This window comes from Rhyacophila brunnea, unplaced genomic scaffold (assembly GCF_057557595.1).
Source record: "Rhyacophila brunnea isolate RB1 unplaced genomic scaffold, BYU_Rbru_1.0 scaffold_16, whole genome shotgun sequence".
Lineage (NCBI taxonomy): Eukaryota > Metazoa > Arthropoda > Insecta > Trichoptera > Rhyacophilidae > Rhyacophila > Rhyacophila brunnea.
Genome location: NW_028232816.1, coordinates 30,826,529 through 30,839,039, shown reverse-complemented (window position 1 = coordinate 30,839,039; position 12,511 = coordinate 30,826,529). Strand labels below are relative to the sequence as shown.

The following is a 12,511-nucleotide window of genomic DNA, read 5'->3' as shown; positions in this document are numbered from 1 at the left end:
ATTAGATTGGACGAACGTAGATGGGTAAAGCAAATTGGCGTAAATCCAGTGAATGCGTGTACATTTCTCGTCGGGCGTTTTTTTTCTAGTAGGTATACATCTGAGGCGTTTTCAAATGATCTACGCTCAATATTAAATTATAATTTTCATTTACGCTTGTAATTTTCCGTATTATATAATTTTTTTTTATCTTGATACACGTAGAGGGTAGTTATCCACCACGAAGTGATTATTCCAATTCCATTATCATATAAATCGGTTATTTTTAGTTCCACTTTCCGCGGTATAATACTTAAGGCAGCCAATACACGTTCACAACTTTACTTATATCACTTGTGGGCCGACTTGTTTCGGAAGCTAACCCCTCGGGCGACAAACTGCGTGCCTCTCTCGTATTGTACGAAACGGTGTGTGCTTTTATAGGCCAAGTTGATTCAAGTTCACTTGAACAAAGTTATGGTGGAATATTAACTACAATATAAACGAAGTTAGAATATTCACTGACTTTCTCAACTAATAAATTTGATATAGCTTTATTTTATTAGCGAAATAGTTATATTATCCTAATTGATTTAAGTTTCGTACTTTTCTATTTGAATTGTTTTTCAAGACCCGGGATTCGCCTTTTGAAATCTTTAAGTACTGTGCACACAATTTCCCCACCAAACCTCACCCGCCCCGCACCACACCGGTCTTAATCGCATATCACAGTACCCTACGTTTTGATGTGATCATTTTTTTTATGACCGGGAATTTCTCAGGAGCAGTTACCCAAGACTAAGGTCGCCATTCACTCAAATGTACTTTGACTGAATTTACATGACTTTAAGTTACGGTACTCATGGGAGAGATGAGCACGTAGAGGGAATATTAAAATTTTGTAGTATTTAGTAAGAAATTAAAGCTAATACAAAACTGACGAACTTTGTAAGTGAAGAGATCTTCACTTACGACTTGAGCAGCTCTTCACAATCCGTACACATTGTTTACCATAATACCTACACTAAAGCGTCGATGACATTGAGCTACTTAACGAGCTGCTTGTTGGCGAATTTACAAGCTGCCTGTAAAGTCGTCCAGTGTCATCATCTAACAAGCTAACAAGCAGATTGTAACAATCTACCGAGAAAAGTTGAAAGCCGGTCAACTTTACACCCTACACGCCGGCGTGTAGGCCTACTGCGTCTGCGCAGTGGAGCGATGTTAGCGACCTCTCGGTAAAAAAACGAACTACTCATTTTGACATTCACCGTTTTGACGTTTTAAAATGGAAACATTATTCGGCAAGCATTTTACGTTCATTTAAGTTCCACTTCATAGCGCTAGAGTCCGATAAAAATAAACAACACAATATTATGATTTCAACTCGCTAGCTTGTGTATATTATCTATGTTTTTTTACGTATATTATCTATTGTATATGATATGCAACTACGTTCAGTCCAAAATAGTCGCTGGCTTGTGGCTTCTCAGCGAATGGAAAGTTTTGTGTGTCATCATCACAATCGCAGTAGCTGAATCGCCCGCTTTTAAATTCGCCAACAAACAACTTGTAAAGTAGCTCAATGTCATTGACGCTTAAGAGCCTACGCTTTTTAGGAGTATAGTAACGTATACTAACGCTAATGCATTTACATACTTTGTAGAACAATATTTGTACCTCAGCGACGGGCTGGTATTGAATGACCCCGGTCAGTGACAAATAGACGCCATAGCTTTCTTAATTTGTACATAGGTGTCACCGAGAAATAGAGCGTATTTAACTTAAGTAATTATCATTATGTTATTAGATAATTTACCGTCATTGCTTTATTTATTTGTATAATAATAATAATATTAATAAATATATCTATAAAATTGCAACGGGGACCCAACGGCCGGTGGGTACTTCCATGGTGCAGTGCGTAAGGCACTGATCTCTCATTGGTGATCTCCGGGCTCGATACCTGGTGAGGTCACAATATATTATTTATGTGATTTTTCTCAAAGCTTGGGTGTTTTTTATTGTTTCACGTATAATTACTAAATACACTAATATTTCATTACACTACTGTCATTCAGAATTGACCTGTTGTGGTATTCTAAATACCTACCTACTTTAATTATCGACTTACCAACTTTTGGCGGCAACTTCTTCTGAAACAGTTGACAGCAAGTTAGACTCAATTTAATATAAGTATACGGTATTTTAATGTAAGTAAATTACAATGTTATCATACATCCCTGGCGCAAAACACGCTACGATACTAAACTCCGATGGGAAATTCACTTCAGTTCAATGATAGAATAATAATATAGGAGATTACGCATCTGCGTACAATGACAGTCTTCTAACAATATATTATTATAAAGTCTTTTAGAATTATTATCAAAGTAATCGAATAAAACGGCAGACGACATCGACAGGGCTAGAAGTGGACCGAAACGCTTCTTCTTTTAGAAAAAATAAAAATTACGTTCCGGTTCATAAATTACTATAATATATTTTTTCTTAAAGTTGAAATACGAAACCTATCGAATATATGGTAAAAAATTTTACTCACAATAATGTACTATATGATTATTTTACTACAAATACTAGGAGCTCAATTTTGGGCTTCTTATGTATTTGTTTATAAGTATTAGTTTTGCCATCACGATATTTTAAAGGATGGTACAATATTTAAAATGCTGTTTTCTGACCATAGTGACATTAGCCACGAGTATGGATTATTTTGCTCGGTAAATATTGTTTCGCTTCGTGAATTTCCTCTCTTGTCTATTATTTAGTTAATATGAAAACTATTTTCTATATTATGTTGGAATATTTTTTGTTGGTGTGAATTTTGACTAACACGGTTTCGAACGTATTATACATGTTTTTATTATAATAGTAAGTAATAAAAAAATAACATAGTTTAATTTAAGTACGAATAACCTAATATTTCAATATATATTAAGAGTAAACCAAAGTCATTGATAATAGTTTCTAATAATCATTTTCAAAGTGAAAACTATCTAAATATAAGCATAAATGCTATGTGACAAGGGTAAGACAACCATAGATTATCTAATTAATGTAGATGTGAAGCTGTGTAATACACAGTTAGTGTTTCAATAATGCCGTAGATGTAAATCCTTCTAGTGAAATAAATAATAATAAAACATGAAGAACGAAAATTTAACTATGCTACTGTTTTAAATGGAAGCAGATAGGTTTAATAATATACAAACTCTCTTTCTGTCATGACTTGGAGTTGCCAGTGATCGGTTTGAGTATTTAGATAATTAATTAAAATTGATTTAATTTTACTGCACGCACACCAGTTCAATTAATAAATTAACAAATGTTTATAAGTTATTTATATCGTAATAGAATTACCCATTATAATAGTAATAGAGATTTTTTTTACATCTTTTAATTAATTCATTTCACACAATGGCTCGAAAGGTTCAAACTACTCTAAACAATAATAAAATAATCGTGGGGATACTGCCAAAAGTTAGTAAGTCTCAAAATCATGTTGCGGAGTAATTGCAATTTGAAGTTTGACCCACTAAAATCAGGCATAATGCAAAATTCTTTGTGTTTTATGTGCATGCTCTATATATCAGATGACCTTGAATTATTTTTATATCATACATATTTTTTTATATACTTACACATAATCCGTTGTCAACTCTTAATACTTAAATTATCAACTTACCAACTTTTGGCAGCAATCCCACGAATATTCACTTACCATTTTTATATTTTTATTGTGATAACGTTAAGTTTTAGAAAACACTTACAATATCATCGCTGTTCTGGCAGAAGACACTAATTCGAAAAAAATACATATTGAGTTAGTACCAAAATGTTCCTTATTTCAAACTTTATCGCCTGGAAACCTTCTTAATAAATAAACAGTCTTTATTTTAAAGTCATCCTTTTTACGATTACTTAATAAACTCACATGATAGACCATTATTTCAAACATTTTAACAACTTCAAAGTAAAATCACTCAAAACTAGTATTTTCCAGTTAGTGTGTTCTGCCAGAACAGAGACGATATTAAAAGTGACACTAATACAATAAAATTAATACTTAACATAAATATAATATGCTAACATTAATCAAATAATAGGTATTATGTCATTCTTAAAAAGTAGGCAAGTATGATACTAGCTGTAAACATCGGTAGATGTGTAAATAATAATCACATGAAAAAGTTTTGTAGTAGATAAGTAAGTATTTCATTATCCGGACTTCCCCTAAAAATAAGTTCAGTAATTTCTTTAGTAAAAGTTAAATACTCTAGTGGTTTTCATAAAAGCTGTCGCTAAATGCGTCATAGAATCATTTATTTAGTTAGTTCTAGTTATTACACGTGTATTTTTTTAGTTTCTTTATTTTAATGTATATAAATATTTTCCTTTTGACGGTTTCTCATACGAGTATTTTCCGACTAACTTTCTTCAAAGTATGCTCGCCTTTCATTCTCTTTAAGCTCTTAGATCACTTCTGATCTTAACGAATTATTACCTGCTCTCACGTGGTATATTTTCCAATCCTGATATTCTGAAAAATTTGAATTTAATGCACCCGTCAATTACATGCATGGTCGCAGCCATGACCTATTTTGGATGAAAGCTGTTTCCTCACGTCAGGCTAACCAAGCACCAATAGCGAGGGGTGTGCGACTGGTCAATACACTCCCTAGAGATATAGACATTTGTATTTTGTTTTTTGAATTAAGTGTTGTTGTTTTTTATTTTATTTCTTTTGCTACAAAATTATTTTTGCTTTATTTTTTTCTCTGCTAAGTTGAATTACCTGTACTTTTTATTCTAAATGTATACTGTGAACGTCTTGAATTAATAATTTGTTATATACTCAATGTTTCAATAAATAAAGAAATAAATAAAACTTTGTAGGCAGTATACTTTCGTTTCTACACACAAACAGAAAATATATTCTGCATTCGAATTTTGGCTATGTATATAATATTATTATTATGTAATAGATGTTTACTCTGACACCCACGGTGGTCGCGCGGCTTGAGCGTTGGACTATCACGCCGTGGGTCTCAGGTTCGAATCCTGGGTCTGGCAAGTACACATATTGTTTTTCAATTTGTGTGTGAGTCAGGGTATGGACCTAATAGGTTGAGCAAGTGGCTGACATCCATTTCTCGTAAAAAAAAAAACAAAATCTGTTAATACAAACCTCTACTCTGTCGAAGCCCATATGATCCTATTAGGATCGGACATGATCGGAAAAAAAAAGATGTTTACTCTAAACTACTTGGGCTAGCCGGACAGCTATTTTTTCTCTATTATTCATGTCTACTTCTTAAGTATAGTATAAATATACCAGTGGTGAAAGGTGTACATTGAAATAAGGTAGGCTGCGGATGTAACTGAAAAAAAACCCTACGATATCCATAGTTACGAGACTTGAATTTAATTTTTTTTATATATTATTCAGTATTTTACTGATACAATTTATAATTATAATCTTCTTCGTTTCCTGTTTTTGATACTATGCAGAACTTCTCAGCCATCTCCCATTCGATTGAGAACTTCAACATTTGTCACCCGGTCAGTCAAAGGAATTTTGAGGATGCGTCTATACAACCACATCAAGCTTCAACTATCCGGCGTCCATACTTCCCTTACATAGAACATAATTGAGAGAACAATATAACAACGTGCCATACGAAGTCTCAGTTAAGGTATCGATTGCTAAGGAGGCATCGCATTTTGAGAAAGGAACTCCTTGGGATGTCAATTATATAAAAATTATAATATTTTACTATTTTATAAGAACAATATTTCACTAAAAAGAACAGCATGCGTCAAAATAAATATTTTACAAGAAAGTAATGTCCGCCGGAACTTGTGCTAAGAAATTCTACGTCTCATTAGTTGGGCTTCTTTTCTGTTAGGTCACCCTAACTTTGAAAACACTTCAGACCTTGTTTGAAAAAATACGAGGCCTGATAGCACTTTGAACCTGTAACCACTAGATTCGCGCTAATGTGCTACACCAATTCAAACGAAATTAACTAGTATGTATTACAAGAAATGCTCGAAATCAAATTGCGTTGATTTTGGCTATCGGTTTTTGTGTTTTAAATCAAGGTATCAACTGGTATTATCACAGGTATGTTCAAAATATAATACACCCACGGTGGCCGCGCGGCTTAAGCGTTGGACTATCACGCCGTGGGTCTCAGGTTCGAATCCTGGGTCTGACAAGTACACATATTGTTTTTCAATTTATGTGTGAGTCAGGGTATTGACCTAATAGGTTGAGCAAGTGGCTGACATCCATTTCTCGTAAAAAACAAAATCTGTAAATACAAACCTCAACTATGTGGAGGCACATATGATCCTATTAGGATGGAAGAAGATGTTCAAAATAGCTACCTGTTATGAAGACAATAAATATACACAGAGTGTATTAAAATAGAAGAGAAACTCAATTTTAAATATTATTACATTGTTCTTCATGACAATACGTTTTTAATAAATAATAAGCAATGCATATTTCAGAACTTACCCTTTGTAATGTGATTAGAAAATGATTGCCTTCGATAATAAATTACGTACAATGTAATTTATACAAAGGTAAATATTGAAAATCAAAAGCTCCGGTTGTAACGTAAGCTCAAAAGCTCTGATTGTGGAAAAGCACAAAGAAACAATGGGGCGCGATTGTGTTTGATATCGAAGCCTGCAATAAAGCCAACTCGGGAGTTATTTATGATCTTCGAAGTGTCTTAGGTTCGACTCGTATGTAAACAGACTGAAATTTATTGCCGTGAGATTCCATACAGCATATATCCAATCCAATGCATCGTGTAAAAAAGCTTTTTGTTGTAAGATGGGATTTTGCAATAAATATATGTGAAGTTTTTATCTACTTAGATTAATAAAAGCTTTTTAATTCTTCTCTTTATTGATAAATCATGTTTCCATAATACTATTTTATCAATATCACATTATTCTTATTCTTTTCTGCCATCTTCCTACGAAGTTTATTAATTATCAAAACGACATCCACCGTTGAAACCGATGACCAGAACATCGTGGTTGTGAATTTATGAAACCGTGTCCTTAGATCCTTCAACCACGATTGCCTTCTTTCTAAACGTCTGCAGGCCCATTGTAACATATCACTAAACATTCAAAAAGAGCTAATTGTGGTAAATATATCACATTATTTATCACTTTACGTATTCATATTTCTTGCAGCCTTTAGAGCTTCACAACCCCTCTCTTGTATGTGTTAACTTGAAGAGTGAGACAGAGTATGTCAATTTTATATATTATTGAGATGCAAGATCCAACTACTGTTTTTGCATTTAAACAATTTGCGGCGTCTTACTGTGGGCGTGAATATCTCTACATAATGTTTGCTGTCCATATGATTAGCTTCATATTGTGTTATATTTATTAAATTCCTTTCTTTTTTAAAAATTACCTTGTGCCTTTTCTCTCCCGGGCACTTTGCATTAGAGTAAAATAAGTAAACTCAGTCAAAGCTCACTTGAGAACGTGGCGATTTCAGTCTCGAGTAACTGCTCCTGGGACATTACCAGGCGTAAACAACTGTACAGATGCTTCACATCAAACGTAGTGCCTCGAGGTCTTAATCAAGCATATCACGATGCCCTAAGTTTGGATGTGAAGCATCAGCAGTTGTTTACGCCTGGGAATGTCTCAGGAGCAGATACCCAAGACTGATATCACCATCCTCACAAGTGAGCTTTGACCGAGTTTACTGAGAGACGCAATATAATAAAAAGTACCACGGGAGAGAAAGGCACGGAGACTTAAATTGAGACAAAAATAAATGAATTTAATGACATTTACAATACAAAAAAACAAAGCTAAAACAATACGGACAAATAAAACTATGTGAAGAGATTTTCACGTTCACAATTAGACACCGCAATTTTTTAAATGCAATATAATTGGCCTTTGTGGTGACCAGGTCGGACGCCCCCGACTGGCCCAACAGTTGGTTGGACCGACTTAGGCATCTCTTCCCTCTCGGAAAACATTCTCGGTCATTCCCGATTGTAAATAATATTAAACTAACTCCGATTAAAAAGTATGACACCGTGTGCTTGTGAGTTTACTATGGCTACAGTAGTAAGCATACAGCGCTCTCTCCACCCTTGCATTGCCGTGTTAGACATCTCCAAAAAGCTTCTGAAAAACTTGAGAACTTTCTATAAGGCTTTTTAGATATTTTATCAATGCTCGGTCAAGGTAACTGAAAGGTGTCAGAATGGGAAAAAATTGAAGCAGGTTAAACCTGTAAGAGGGTGTGGCACTACAATTAATGATGACTGGTAGTTTTATAGTTAATGTTTGCTTCAAGTGTTATAAAAAGCACGCTGTTACTTACACAAAATCAAACGAAACGATAAAAGAATGTTAAGACTTTTATATTCAAACTTGAATGACAGACACGCAATTTTTTTGTCAATAAAACCGAACCAAAAAAATATCTGACGATACTTTCAATGAACGTAGTGCTATTTGCGTCGAAATAGTATGTAGGTAGTTATACGTTTTTTTATGATTTATTCGATTTGCGCTGTCTTGCGAGACAATCTGTCGGAGGGCCAGACCGTCGATTTGAAAGAAATTAATCATCGACTTTTGGAATTTTTCCAAGTTTTACTACTACACACTGAGTTTGGCCAAAAGTATTTTGGAGACGCGAGCATTTTTTCCCACGAAGAGAAAAATTAAAACAATTATTTCGCGATGCTCTAAATCTAAAATATTGCTTACGAGTTCAAGTCCTATTTTTTTTGTTCAGAAGTCTTATATCAACTTGTTAATAATGTTTTCTTAATGCATTATAAAGACAAGCTATAAATTGTAAGTGAATTCAAATGAAAATGATTTCTTCTTTCTCATATTATATGGTTTTTTTTTTTAATAATTAAGTTGCCAAGCGTGTCTGGAAATTTGTACGTATGCAGTTCGCCGTATCGATCGAAATATGTTGGTCGTATATTAAAGACCGTCCAACCTCTTCGGATCGTATAGTACTGAGATAAAATTCATGTTTAAATAAAACACGGTTCTTGTCTGTTTACACGAAGCCAGCGGCAAAAAAATTGAAAATAGCTGATATACTGGATTATTTGTTAGGTTAGGTTATGTTTATTTTAGTTGGTTTTCGATAATAAAATTCTCTCTTGGACTGGCTAACGTGACCGTTTTTATCTACAATGAATCTAGATAACTTCATAATAATATGATAATATGTATGAAGGAATACTAGTAAATAATCCGTCTCTGGCAAAGGCCTACTATATTAAGGCCACGGCACGAAACGGTGAATTTCGATCGTAGTAATATATGGTAAAGGTAAACTGTTTGTAGAAAATTATGATTTATTTATATTCATAATAACGTTAATTAATATAAACAAAAATATTCAAATGAAAACCTTCATTTTCGGCGACCAAATTACCAAATTGCATTTAAAGTTAAATAATAACCTGCACTACCATCACAACTCACCATTTCGTCCCCTGATTTTTTTTTGTTAGAATTATTAATAACCATGTCCTTGCTTTTTCGTACAAGGTGGTTGTTAGTAATTTTGAACAATCACAAACACCCAGGCTTTGAAAAAAACACATAAAAATATTGTGTCCTGACCGGGAATCGAACCCTGAACTCTCGGGCGGAAGGCAAGCACCTTACGCATTGCACCACGAGAGCCGCCTAAATTTAGTACCGTGGCCTGACTATAGACGACATTGGCCCCAGGGCTACCCCTAGAGGAGAAGGGAGTATTACGTAGGATAGATAGAGTGCTGGAGTTACTGATTGACTTATGATAACGGAGGATCGAATTGAGTAAACAAGCGTAATTAAAAGTGCCATGGTTCACTGCAGACTTAACATCAATAATTCTTTTTCTCTCCTAGTTAAAAAACATAATTTGATAAATAATATTAAATGAATTCAAAATGTACTTTTTGAGAATTGTTTCTGATTATTAAAAGTAACTCTCTATATTATTAATAAATCGAATTTATAAATGTATCTGAAAAATCTTTTTTATGTGAAACCATTCGTCATAGAAACGGCACTTTTATGTAACAGGAAAACCCAATTTACCTTAAATCCCGACTGAGAGAAAATCATAAAACCTCAGCATAGGCTCTATTGCTAAGCAAAAATAAAGAGCGTTTTATATTGCACGATGTTTTGTAAACATTTTCCGTGATTTAAGGTTTCGCTCCTGGTTCTAGTATAACCATATCTCGCACAGGGGTGGAATTTTATAGTATTTAATACCGTCACGGGTGGGTTTAAAACAAATCTGATATTTTAGGATATCAATTCAAAATGAGAACGTTTATTTAAAAATGTTACTAAGAAACGCAAAGGACATATAAAACATTAATAATTATTAGGATCCGGGCATCGATTTCTCAATTTTAAAACTCACACCAACAGATTGTCTCGTATAACTAACCTAACCCTAACCCTAACCTAACTATAACTTAACCCGTTTCCTCTAATTTTTCCATTGTGTGTACCCCGGTTATAAACTCATCTCAGCAGTAAACGTTTCACAAAAAATATGTGCGAAACTTTTCACCATATTTCCTTAGATAAATGAACTCATCTAATTATTATGTCAATAAAACCTACCTAACAAGGATGTAATATTTATATAATATTTATCAGGGGCGAAGGATGGAGGTAGGCTGTTATGATCAGCCATGAATATTGAACAATAAACTTTGTCAGTCATACGTATTTGTTTTCATTGAAAAATTAAAGATGCAGTCGGTTAAATTATAAATTCAATTAAACCCTGCATATTTTTTTTTGTATATAAGATTTTTTTTATTTCTTATGGTTTGGTTAGACAAGGTTAAATAATTAAAAAAAAACTAACCAACACTATCTGGAATAAATGTATGTTTTAATTCAACAAAAATAAATGAGTATGACTGAAAAAATGTCCTTTATTTTTATCGGATCGCTCATAAAAGCATACCTACCTAAACTGTTATGGTTTGGTTTAGGCGGGGTTTAATTGATTTTTACTAATCAGCACCAACTGCAATATGTGTTTTTAGTTCAATAAAAACAAATAAATATGACTGACAAAGTTTAGTGTGTACTATTTATGTCGGATTCTGGTGCTTTATCCTGTCAAGATCCAAAAATATTATAATACTATATGTATTATTTATGTAGGCATTTCATATCTTGTTTTATCTTTTTAAATAAGGTACCTAACGAAATATCATGCACACTTATAATAATTTAAAAAAACCAAAAACCTAAAATAGGTCTTATAAAATAATAGCGTATTGTAGAGGTTTTCAAAATTTCCATTTCACAGTGCCCCACGGTGTACAAAAATATTTTCACGCCATCCTAAAATACCAACTACTGGGAAAGGAGAGCTTTTTGTTTCCCATATAATGTTTAAATCTTGGAATCAAACAGCTACAGATAGATGAGTATATTTTCTGTTACCCGTTGAGATATAGGTTATTTAATTTTTATTACAGCTGCCATAAAAAAATCATTCTTTTTATTGTTTTAAGTATTGTCAAAAAACAGCTCAATTAGACTGGAATTCTTTGCTCACGTATGATTAAATAGAGAATAGTGAGCCTTGAAGCTACTTGGCAGTGGTTTTGAAACAGTCAAGCTAAGATGGTTTTTTTTCCAATAACATTTTTATATCACAACAATCGTAACTTCATTGATCGTCAAAAATATCTGAATTATTTTAAACAGCCCAATCCATAAAATGTAATTTTCACCAAACTATCTTTATAATGTCTATGACTAAATTAAGTGGAAGACGAATACGGATTACGAATTTGTTAGAGCCCAAAAAAACAATTTCTATGAATCAATTAGTGAGACGTTGGGCCTGGCACGTGCTGCGAATGCCAGAAGAGAACCTCAACCTGGCTTGCCTGTTCTTCAAGCCGACCGGATTTCGGCGTCCTGGAAGGCCGCTAAATATTATCTATAGAGTGTATACGGCGGAGCTATGGGATGCTGGTTTGATCTGGAACGAAGTAAAAAGACTGGCGAGGGACAGGGATTTTTGGAGGTGCCGCGTGGTGTCCATATTCTCCGACTAAGGGGCGGATATGGCCGAAGAAGACGTATTCAATTAATATTGCTTGAAGGTAATAAAAAAAATCTCTAGCGCCCTTGAGAATATTTATCACTCCCTGCACTTTGATAACCTCTGGCGAATTGTATATTTAACCGATAGACAACCGGGAATATTGGTGTATACAACCCTGATAGAGGTGTTTAGAGCATTGGGTGTTAAGGGGCCTCGCGTTAAATTGTAATCGAAACATTTTGAAAAGGCCCGCAAGGCATTCAACCGGGAAGCGTTTTTTGACCCGGGATTTATGAGGCGAAGAATAGGTAATGGAAAAAAAATCACCCCTGTTTTCCGAAAAACTATATTAACGCTTGAAGGTTGATTCCTTTTTACGTGTATATTTTGCCCTAG

At 33.8% G+C, this 12,511-nt stretch overlaps 1 protein-coding gene across 1 annotated transcript in view; it reads left to right on the top strand.

Moving 5' to 3' along the window:
* Ptp36E (protein tyrosine phosphatase 36E) overlaps positions 1-12,511 on the top strand; it is a 653,618-nt gene that overhangs the window by 106,243 nt on the left and 534,864 nt on the right. The gene's annotated exons all lie outside the window — the stretch shown is intronic.